Source organism: Mixophyes fleayi, chromosome 12 (assembly GCF_038048845.1).
Source record: "Mixophyes fleayi isolate aMixFle1 chromosome 12, aMixFle1.hap1, whole genome shotgun sequence".
Taxonomy (NCBI): domain Eukaryota; kingdom Metazoa; phylum Chordata; class Amphibia; order Anura; family Limnodynastidae; genus Mixophyes; species Mixophyes fleayi.
In genome coordinates, this window is record NC_134413.1 from 83846926 (window position 1) to 83857358 (window position 10433).

Here is a 10433-nt window from a genome sequence, read left to right on the forward strand (position 1 = left end):
ACAGTGTAACATCAGCCCCCTCCTCTCTGCCCCCTGTACAGTGTAACATCAGCCCCCCCTCCTCTCTGCCCCCTGTACAGTGTAACATCAGCCTCCTCCTCTCTGCCCCCTGTACAGTGTAACATCAGCCCCCCCCTCCTCTCTGCCCCCTGTACAGTGTAACATCAGCCCCCCTCTCTCTGCCCCCTGTACAGTGTAACATCAGCCCCCCTCCTCTCTGCCCCCTGTACAGTGTAACATCAGCCCCCTCCTCTCTGCCCCCTGTACAGTGTAACATCAGCCCCCCCTCCTCTCTGCCCCCTGTACAGTGTAACATCAGCCCCCTCCTCCTCTCTGCCCCCTGTACAGTGTAACATCAGCCCCTCCTCCTCTCTGCCCCCTGTACAGTGTAACATCAGCCCCCCCTCCTCTCTGCCCCCTGTACAGTGTAACATCAGCCCCCCCTCCTCTCTGCCCCCTGTACAGTGTAACATCAGCCCCCCCTCCTCTCTGCCCCCTGTACAGTGTAACATCAGCCCCCTCCTCTCTGCCCCCTGTACAGTGTAACATCAGCCCCCTCCTCTCTGCTCCCTGTACAGTGTAACATCAGCCCCCCCCCTCCTCTCTGCCCCCTGTACAGTGTAACATCAGCCTCCTCCTCTCTGCCCCTGTACAGTGTAACATCAGCCCCCCCCTCCTCTCTGCCCCCTGTACAGTGTAACATCAGCCCCCCTCCTCTCTGCCCCCTGTACAGTGTAACATCAGCCCCCCTCCTCTCTGCCCCCTGTACAGTGTAACATCAGCCCCCTCCTCTCTGCCCCCTGTACAGTGTAACATCAGCCCCCCCTCCTCTCTGCCCCCTGTACAGTGTAACATCAGCCCCCCTCCTCTCTGCCCCCTGTACAGTGTAACATCAGCCCCCTCCTCTCTGCCCCCTGTACAGTGTAACATCAGCCCCCCTCCTCTCTGCCCCCTGTACAGTGTAACATCAGCCCCTCCTCCTCTCTGCCCCTGTACAGTGTAACATCAGCCCCTCCTCTCTGCTCCCTGTACAGTGTAACATCAGCCCCCTCCTCTCTGCCCCTGTACAGTGTAACATCAGCCCCCCCTCCTCTCTGCCCCCTGTACAGTGTAACATCAGCCCCCCTCCTCTCTGCCCCCTGTACAGTGTAACATCAGCCCCCCTCCTCTCTGCCCCCTGTACAGTGTAACATCAGCCCCCTCCTCTCTGCTCCCTGTACAGTGTAACATCAGCCTCCCCTCCTCTCTGCCCCCTGTACAGTGTAACATCAGCCCCCCCCTCCTCTCTGCCCCCTGTACAGTGTAACATCAGCCCCCTCCTCTCTGCCCCCTGTACAGTGTAACATCAGCCCCTCCTCCTCTCTGCCCCCTGTACAGTGTAACATCAGCCCCCCTCCTCTCTGCCCCCTGTACAGTGTAACATCAGCCCCCCCTCCTCTCTGCCCCCTGTACAGTGTAACATCAGCCCCCCTCCTCTCTGCCCCCTGTACAGTGTAACATCAGCCCCCTCCTCTCTGCCCCCTGTACAGTGTAACATCAGCCCCCTCCTCTCTGCCCCTGTACAGTGTAACATCAGCCCCCTCCTCTCTGCCCCCTGTACAGTGTAACATCAGCCCCCTCCTCTCTGCCCCCTGTACAGTGTAACATCAGCCCCCCTCCTCTCTGCCCCCTGTACAGTGTAACATCAGCCCCCTCCTCTCTGCCCCCTGTACAGTGTAACATCAGCCCCCCCCTCCTCTCTGCCCCCTGTACAGTGTAACATCAGCCCCCTCCTCTCTGCCCCTGTACAGTGTAACATCAGCCCCCTCCTCCTCTCTGCCCCCTGTACAGTGTAACATCAGCCCCCTCCTCTCTGCCCCTGTACAGTGTAACATCAGCCCCCTCCTCTCTGCCCCCTGTACAGTGTAACATCAGCCCCCTCCTCTCTGCCCCCTGTACAGTGTAACATCAGCCCCCCTCCTCTCTGCCCCCTGTACAGTGTAACATCAGCCCCCCTCCTCTCTGCCCCCTGTACAGTGTAACATCAGCCCCCTCCTCTCTGCCCCTGTACAGTGTAACATCAGCCCCCCTCCTCTCTGCCCCCTGTACAGTGTAACATCAGCCCCCCCTCCTCTCTGCCCCCTGTACAGTGTAACATCAGCCCCCTCCTCTCTGCCCCCTGTACAGTGTAACATCAGCCCCCTCCTCTCTGCCCCCTGTACAGTGTAACATCAGCCCCCTCCTCTCTGCCCCCTGTACAGTGTAACATCAGCCCCTCCTCTCTGCCCCTGTACAGTGTAACATCAGCCCCCCCTCCTCTCTGCCCCCTGTACAGTGTAACATCAGCCCCCTCCTCTCTGCCCCCTGTACAGTGTAACATCAGCCCCCCTCCTCTCTGCCCCCTGTACAGTGTAACATCAGCCTCCTCCTCCTCTCTGCCCCCTGTACAGTGTAACATCAGCCCCCTCCTCTCTGCCCCCTGTACAGTGTAACATCAGCCCCCTCCTCTCTGCCCCCTGTACAGTGTAACATCAGCCCCCTCCTCTCTGCCCCCTGTACAGTGTAACATCAGCCCCCTCCTCTCTGCCCCCTGTACAGTGTAACATCAGCCCCCCTCCTCTCTGCCCCCTGTACAGTGTAACATCAGCCCCCCCTCCTCTCTGCCCCCTGTACAGTGTAACATCAGCCTCCTCCTCTCTGCCCCCTGTACAGTGTAACATCAGCCCCCCCCTCCTCTCTGCCCCCTGTACAGTGTAACATCAGCCCCCCTCCTCTCTGCCCCCTGTACAGTGTAACATCAGCCCCCCCTCCTCTCTGCCCCCTGTACAGTGTAACATCAGCCCCCTCCTCTCTGCCCCCTGTACAGTGTAACATCAGCCCCCCCCCTCCTCTCTGCCCCTGTACAGTGTAACATCAGCCCCCTCCTCCTCTCTGCCCCCTGTACAGTGTAACATCAGCCCCCTCCTCCTCTCTGCCCCCTGTACAGTGTAACATCAGCCCCCCTCCTCTCTGCCCCCTGTACAGTGTAACATCAGCCCCCCCTCCTCTCTGCCCCCTGTACAGTGTAACATCAGCCCCCCTCCTCCTCTCTGCCCCCTGTACAGTGTAACATCAGCCCCCTCCTCTCTGCCCCCTGTACAGTGTAACATCAGCCCCCTCCTCCTCTCTGCCCCTGTACAGTGTAACATCAGCCCCCCCCCTCCTCTCTGCCCCCTGTACAGTGTAACATCAGCCTCCTCCTCTCTGCCCCCTGTACAGTGTAACATCAGCCCCCCCTCCTCTCTGCCCCCTGTACAGTGTAACATCAGCCCCCCCTCCTCTCTGCCCCCTGTACAGTGTAACATCAGCCCCCCTCCTCTCTGCCCCCTGTACAGTGTAACATCAGCCCCCTCCTCTCTGCCCCCTGTACAGTGTAACATCAGCCCCCCCTCCTCTCTGCCCCCTGTACAGTGTAACATCAGCCCCCCCTCCTCTCTGCCCCCTGTACAGTGTAACATCAGCCCCCTCCTCTCTGCCCCCTGTACAGTGTAACATCAGCCCCTCCTCCTCTCTGCCCCCTGTACAGTGTAACATCAGCCCCCCTCCTCTCTGCCCCCTGTACAGTGTAACATCAGCCCCCTCCTCTCTGCCCCTGTACAGTGTAACATCAGCCCCCCCTCCTCTCTGCCCCCTGTACAGTGTAACATCAGCCCCCTCCTCTCTGCCCCTGTACAGTGTAACATCAGCCCCCCTCCTCTCTGCCCCCTGTACAGTGTAACATCAGCCCCCTCCTCTCTGCCCCTGTACAGTGTAACATCAGCCCCTCCTCCTCTCTGCCCCCTGTACAGTGTAACATCAGCCCCCCCTCCTCTCTGCCCCCTGTACAGTGTAACATCAGCCCCCTCCTCTCTGCCCCCTGTACAGTGTAACATCAGCCCCCTCCTCTCTGCCCCCTGTACAGTGTAACATCAGCCCCCCCTCCTCTCTGCCCCCTGTACAGTGTAACATCAGCCCCCTCCTCCTCTCTGCCCCCTGTACAGTGTAACATCAGCCCCCTCCTCTCTGCCCCCTGTACAGTGTAACATCAGCCCCCTCCTCTCTGCCCCCTGTACAGTGTAACATCAGCCCCCTCCTCTCTGCCCCCTGTACAGTGTAACATCAGCCCCCTCCTCTCTGCCCCCTGTACAGTGTAACATCAGCCCCCTCCTCTCTGCCCCCTGTACAGTGTAACATCAGCCCCCTCCTCTCTGCCCCCTGTACAGTGTAACATCAGCCCCCCCCCTCCTCTCTGCCCCCTGTACAGTGTAACATCAGCCCCCTCCTCCTCTCTGCCCCCTGTACAGTGTAACATCAGCCCCCTCCTCTCTGCCCCCTGTACAGTGTAACATCAGCCCCCTCCTCTCTGCCCCCTGTACAGTGTAACATCAGCCCCCTCTCTCTCTGCCCCCTGTACAGTGTAACATCAGCCCCCTCCTCTCTGCCCCCTGTACAGTGTAACATCAGCCCCCCCTCCTCTCTGCCCCCTGTACAGTGTAACATCAGCCCCCCTCCTCTCTGCCCCCTGTACAGTGTAACATCAGCCCCCCTCCTCTCTGCCCCTGTACAGTGTAACATCAGCCCCCTCCTCTCTGCCCCCTGTACAGTGTAACATCAGCCCCCTCCTCTCTGCCCCCTGTACAGTGTAACATCAGCCCCCTCCTCTCTGCCCCCTGTACAGTGTAACATCAGCCCCCTCCTCTCTGCCCCCTGTACAGTGTAACATCAGCCCCTCCTCTCTGCCCCCTGTACAGTGTAACATCAGCCCCCTCCTCTCTGCCCCCTGTACAGTGTAACATCAGCCCCCTCCTCTCTGCCCCCTGTACAGTGTAACATCAGCCCCCTCCTCCTCTCTGCCCCCTGTACAGTGTAACATCAGCCCCCCCTCCTCTCTGCCCCCTGTACAGTGTAACATCAGCCCCCCTCCTCTCTGCCCCTGTACAGTGTAACATCAGCCCCCCTCCTCTCTGCCCCCTGTACAGTGTAACATCAGCCCCCTCCTCTCTGCCCCCTGTACAGTGTAACATCAGCCCCCTCCTCCTCTCTGCCCCCTGTACAGTGTAACATCAGCCCCCCCTCCTCTCTGCCCCCTGTACAGTGTAACATCAGCCCCCCTCCTCTCTGCCCCCTGTACAGTGTAACATCAGCCCCCCCTCCTCTCTGCTCCCTGTACAGTGTAACATCAGCCCCCCTCCTCTCTGCCCCCTGTACAGTGTAACATCAGCCCCCTCCTCCTCTCTGCCCCTGTACAGTGTAACATCAGCCCCCTCCTCTCTGCCCCCTGTACAGTGTAACATCAGCCCTCCTCTCTGCCCCTGTACAGTGTAACATCAGCCCCCCTCCTCTCTGCCCCCTGTACAGTGTAACATCAGCCCCCCCTCCTCTCTGCCCCCTGTACAGTGTAACATCAGCCCCCTCCTCTCTGCTCCCTGTACAGTGTAACATCAGCCTCCTCCTCTCTGCCCCCTGTACAGTGTAACATCAGCCCCCCCTCCTCTCTGCCCCCTGTACAGTGTAACATCAGCCCCCCCTCCTCTCTGCCCCCTGTACAGTGTAACATCAGCCCCCCCTCCTCTCTGCTCCCTGTACAGTGTAACATCAGCCCCCTCCTCCTCTCTGCCCCTGTACAGTGTAACATCAGCCCCCTCCTCTCTGCCCCCTGTACAGTGTAACATCAGCCCCCTCCTCTCTGCCCCCTGTACAGTGTAACATCAGCCCCCTCCTCCACTCTGCCCCCTGTACAGTGTAACATCAGCCCCCTCCTCTCTGCCCCTGTACAGTGTAACATCAGCCCCCTCCTCTCTGCCCCCTGTACAGTGTAACATCAGCCCCCTCCTCTCTGCCCCCTGTACAGTGTAACATCAGCCCCCTCCTCTCTGCCCCCTGTACAGTGTAACATCAGCCCCCTCCTCTCTGCCCCCTGTACAGTGTAACATCAGCCCCCTCCTCTCTGCCCCCTGTACAGTGTAACATCAGCCCCTCCTCTCTGCCCCCTGTACAGTGTAACATCAGCCCCCTCCTCTCTGCCCCCTGTACAGTGTAACATCAGCCCCCTCCTCTCTGCCCCCTGTACAGTGTAACATCAGCCCCCTCCTCCTCTCTGCCCCCTGTACAGTGTAACATCAGCCCCCCCCCTCTCTGCCCCCTGTACAGTGTAACATCAGCCCCCTCCTCTCTGCCCCCTGTACAGTGTAACATCAGCCCCCCCCTCTCTGCCCCCTGTACAGTGTAACATCAGCCCCCCTCCTCTCTGCCCCCTGTACAGTGTAACATCAGCCCCCTCCTCTCTGCCCCCTGTACAGTGTAACATCAGCCCCCCTCCTCTCTGCCCCCTGTACAGTGTAACATCAGCCCCCCCTCCTCTCTGCCCCCTGTACAGTGTAACATCAGCCCCCCCTCCTCTCTGCTCCCTGTACAGTGTAACATCAGCCCCCCTCCTCTCTGCTCCCTGTACAGTGTAACATCAGCCCCCCTCCTCTCTGCTCCCTGTACAGTGTAACATCAGCCCCCTCCTCTCTGCCCCCTGTACAGTGTAACATCAGCCTCCTCCTCTCTGCCCCCTGTACAGTGTAACATCAGCCCCCCCTCCTCTCTGCCCCCTGTACAGTGTAACATCAGCCCCCCCTCCTCTCTGCCCCCTGTACAGTGTAACATCAGCCCCCCCTCCTCTCTGCCCCCTGTACAGTGTAACATCAGCCCCCCTCCTCTCTGCCCCTGTACAGTGTAACATCAGCCTCCTCCTCTCTGCCCCCTGTACAGTGTAACATCAGCCCCCCCTCCTCTCTGCCCCCTGTACAGTGTAACATCAGCCCCCCCTCCTCTCTGCCCCCTGTACAGTGTAACATCAGCCCCCCTCCTCTCTGCTCCCTGTACAGTGTAACATCAGCCCCCCTCCTCCTCTCTGCTCCCTGTACAGTGTAACATCAGCCCCCTCCTCTCTGCCCCCTGTACAGTGTAACATCAGCCCCCCTCCTCTCTGCCCCCTGTACAGTGTAACATCAGCCCCCTCCTCCACTCTGCCCCCTGTACAGTGTAACATCAGCCCCCCCTCTCTGCCCCTGTACAGTGTAACATCAGCCCCCTCCTCTCTGCCCCTGTACAGTGTAACATCAGCCCCCCTCCTCTCTGCCCCCTGTACAGTGTAACATCAGCCCCCCTCCTCTCTGCCCCCTGTACAGTGTAACATCAGCCCCCCCCTCCTCTCTGCCCCCTGTACAGTGTAACATCAGCTCCCCTCCTCCTCTCTGCCCCCTGTACAGTGTAACATCAGCCCCCTCCTCTCTGCCCCTGTACAGTGTAACCTCAGCCCCCTCCTCCACTCTGCTCCCTGTACAGTGTAACATCAGCCCCCCCCTCCTCTCTGCCCCCTGTACAGTGTAACATCAGCCTCCTCCTCTCTGCTCCCTGTACAGTGTAACATCAGCCCCCCCCTCCTCTCTGCCCCCTGTACAGTGTAACATCAGCCCCCCCTCCTCTCTGCCCCCTGTACAGTGTAACATCAGCCCCCTCCTCTCTGCCCCCTGTACAGTGTAACATCAGCCCCCTCCTCTCTGCCCCCTGTACAGTGTAACATCAGCCCCCCCTCCTCTCTGCCCCCTGTACAGTGTAACATCAGCCCCCCTCCTCTCTGCCCCCTGTACAGTGTAACATCAGCCCCTCCTCTCTGCCCCCTGTACAGTGTAACATCAGCCTCCTCCTCCTCTCTGCCCCCTGTACAGTGTAACATCAGCCTCCTCCTCCTCTCTGCCCCCTGTACAGTGTAACATCAGCCCCCTCCTCTCTGCTCCCTGTACAGTGTAACATCAGCCCCCTCCTCTCTGCTCCCTGTACAGTGTAACATCCGCCCCCCTTCTCTCTGCCCCCTGTACAGTGTAACATCAGCCCCCTCCTCTCTGCCCCCTGTACAGTGTAACATCAGCCCCCCCTCCTCTCTGCTCCCTGTACAGTGTAACATCAGCCCCCCCTCCTCTCTGCCCCCTGTACAGTGTAACATCAGCCCCCCTCCTCCTCTCTGCCCCCTGTACAGTGTAACATCAGCCCCCTCCTCTCTGCCCCCTGTACAGTGTAACATCAGCCCCCTCCTCTCTGCCCCCTGTACAGTGTAACATCAGCCCCCCTCCTCTCTGCCCCCTGTACAGTGTAACATCAGCCCCCTCCTCTCTGCCCCCTGTACAGTGTAACATCAGCCCCCTCCTCTCTGCCCCCTGTACAGTGTAACATCAGCCCCCTCCTCTCTGCCCCCTGTACAGTGTAACATCAGCCCCCCCCTCCTCTCTGCCCCCTGTACAGTGTAACATCAGCCCCTCCTCTCTGCCCCCTGTACAGTGTAACATCAGCCCCCTCCTCTCTGCCCCCTGTACAGTGTAACATCAGCCCCCTCCTCTCTGCCCCCTGTACAGTGTAACATCAGCCCCTCCTCTCTGCCCCCTGTACAGTGTAACATCAGCCCCCTCCTCTCTGCCCCCTGTACAGTGTAACATCAGCCCCCCCCCCTCTCTGCCCCTGTACAGTGTAACATCGGCCCCCTCCTCTCTGCCCCCTGTACAGTGTAACATCAGCCCCCTCCTCTCTGCCCCCTGTACAGTGTAACATCAGCCCCCTCCTCTCTGCCCCCTGTACAGTGTAACATCAGCCCCCTCCTCTCTGCCCCCTGTACAGTGTAACATCAGCCCCCTCCTCTCTGCCCCCTGTACAGTGTAACATCAGCCCCTCCTCTCTGCCCCCTGTACAGTGTAACATCAGCCCCCTCCTCTCTGCCCCCTGTACAGTGTAACATCAGCCCCCTCCTCTCTGCCCCCTGTACAGTGTAACATCAGCCCCCTCCTCTCTGCCCCCTGTACAGTGTAACATCAGCCCCCTCCTCCTCTCTGCCCCCTGTACAGTGTAACATCAGCCCCCCCCCTCTCTGCCCCCTGTACAGTGTAACATCAGCCCCCTCCTCTCTGCCCCCTGTACAGTGTAACATCAGCCCCCCCCTCTCTGCCCCCTGTACAGTGTAACATCAGCCCCCCCCCTCTCTGCCCCCTGTACAGTGTAACATCAGCCCCCTCCTCCTCTCTGCCCCCTGTACAGGGTAACATCAGCCCCCCCTCCTCTCTGCCCCCTGTACAGTGTAACATCAGCCCCCCCTCCTCTCTGCCCCCTGTACAGTGTAACATCAGCCCCCCCTCCTCTCTGCTCCCTGTACAGTGTAACATCAGCCCCCCTCCTCTCTGCTCCCTGTACAGTTTAACATCAGCCCCCTCCTCCTCTCTGCTCCCTGTACAGTGTAACATCAGCCCCCTCCTCTCTGCCCCCTGTACAGTGTAACATCAGCCTCCTCCTCTCTGCCCCCTGTACAGTGTAACATCAGCCCCCCCTCCCTCTCTGCCCCCTGTACAGTGTAACATCAGCCCCCCTCCTCTCTGCTCCCTGTACAGTGTAACATCAGCCCCCCTCCTCTCTGCTCCCTGTACAGTGTAACATCAGCCCCCCTCCTCCTCTCTGCTCCCTGTACAGTGTAACATCAGCCCCCCTCCTCTCTGCCCCCTGTACAGTGTAACATCAGCCCCCTCCTCTCTGCCCCCTGTACAGTGTAACATCAGCCCCCTCCTCCACTCTGCCCCCTGTACAGTGTAACATCAGCCCCCCCTCTCTGCCCCCTGTACAGTGTAACATCAGCCCCCTCCTCTCTGCCCCCTGTACAGTGTAACATCAGCCCCCCTCCTCTCTGCCCCCTGTACAGTGTAACATCAGCCCCCCTCCTCTCTGCCCCCTGTACAGTGTAACATCAGCCTCCTCCACTCTGCCCCCTGTACAGTGTAACATCAGCCCCCCCCCCTCCTCTCTGCCCCCTGTACAGTGTAACATCAGCCTTCCTCTCTGCCCCCTGTACAGTGTAACATCAGCCCCCCCCTCCTCTCTGCCCCCTGTACAGTGTAACATCAGCCCCCTCCTCTCTGCCCCCTGTACAGTGTAACATCAGCCTCCTCCTCTCTGCCCCCTGTACAGTGTAACATCAGCCCCCTCCTCTCTGCCCCCTGTACAGTGTAACATCAGCCCCCCTCCTCTCTGCCCCCTGTACAGTGTAACATCAGCCCCCCCTCCTCTCTGCCCCCTGTACAGTGTAACATCAGCCTCCTCCACTCTGCCCCCTGTACAGTGTAACATCAGCCCCCCCCTCCTCTCTGCCCCCCTGTACAGTGTAACATCAGCCCCCCCCCCTCTCTGCCCCCTGTACAGTGTAACATCAGCCCCCCCCCTCCTCTCTGCCCCCTGTACAGTGTAACATCAGCCCCCTCCTCTCTGCCCCCTGTACAGTGTAACATCAGCCCCCCCCCTCCTCTCTGCCCCCTGTACAGTGTAACATCAGCCCCCTCCTCTCTGCTCCCTGTACAGTGTAACATCAGCCCCCTCCTCTCTGCCCCCTGTACAGTGTAACATCAGCCCCCCCTCCTCTC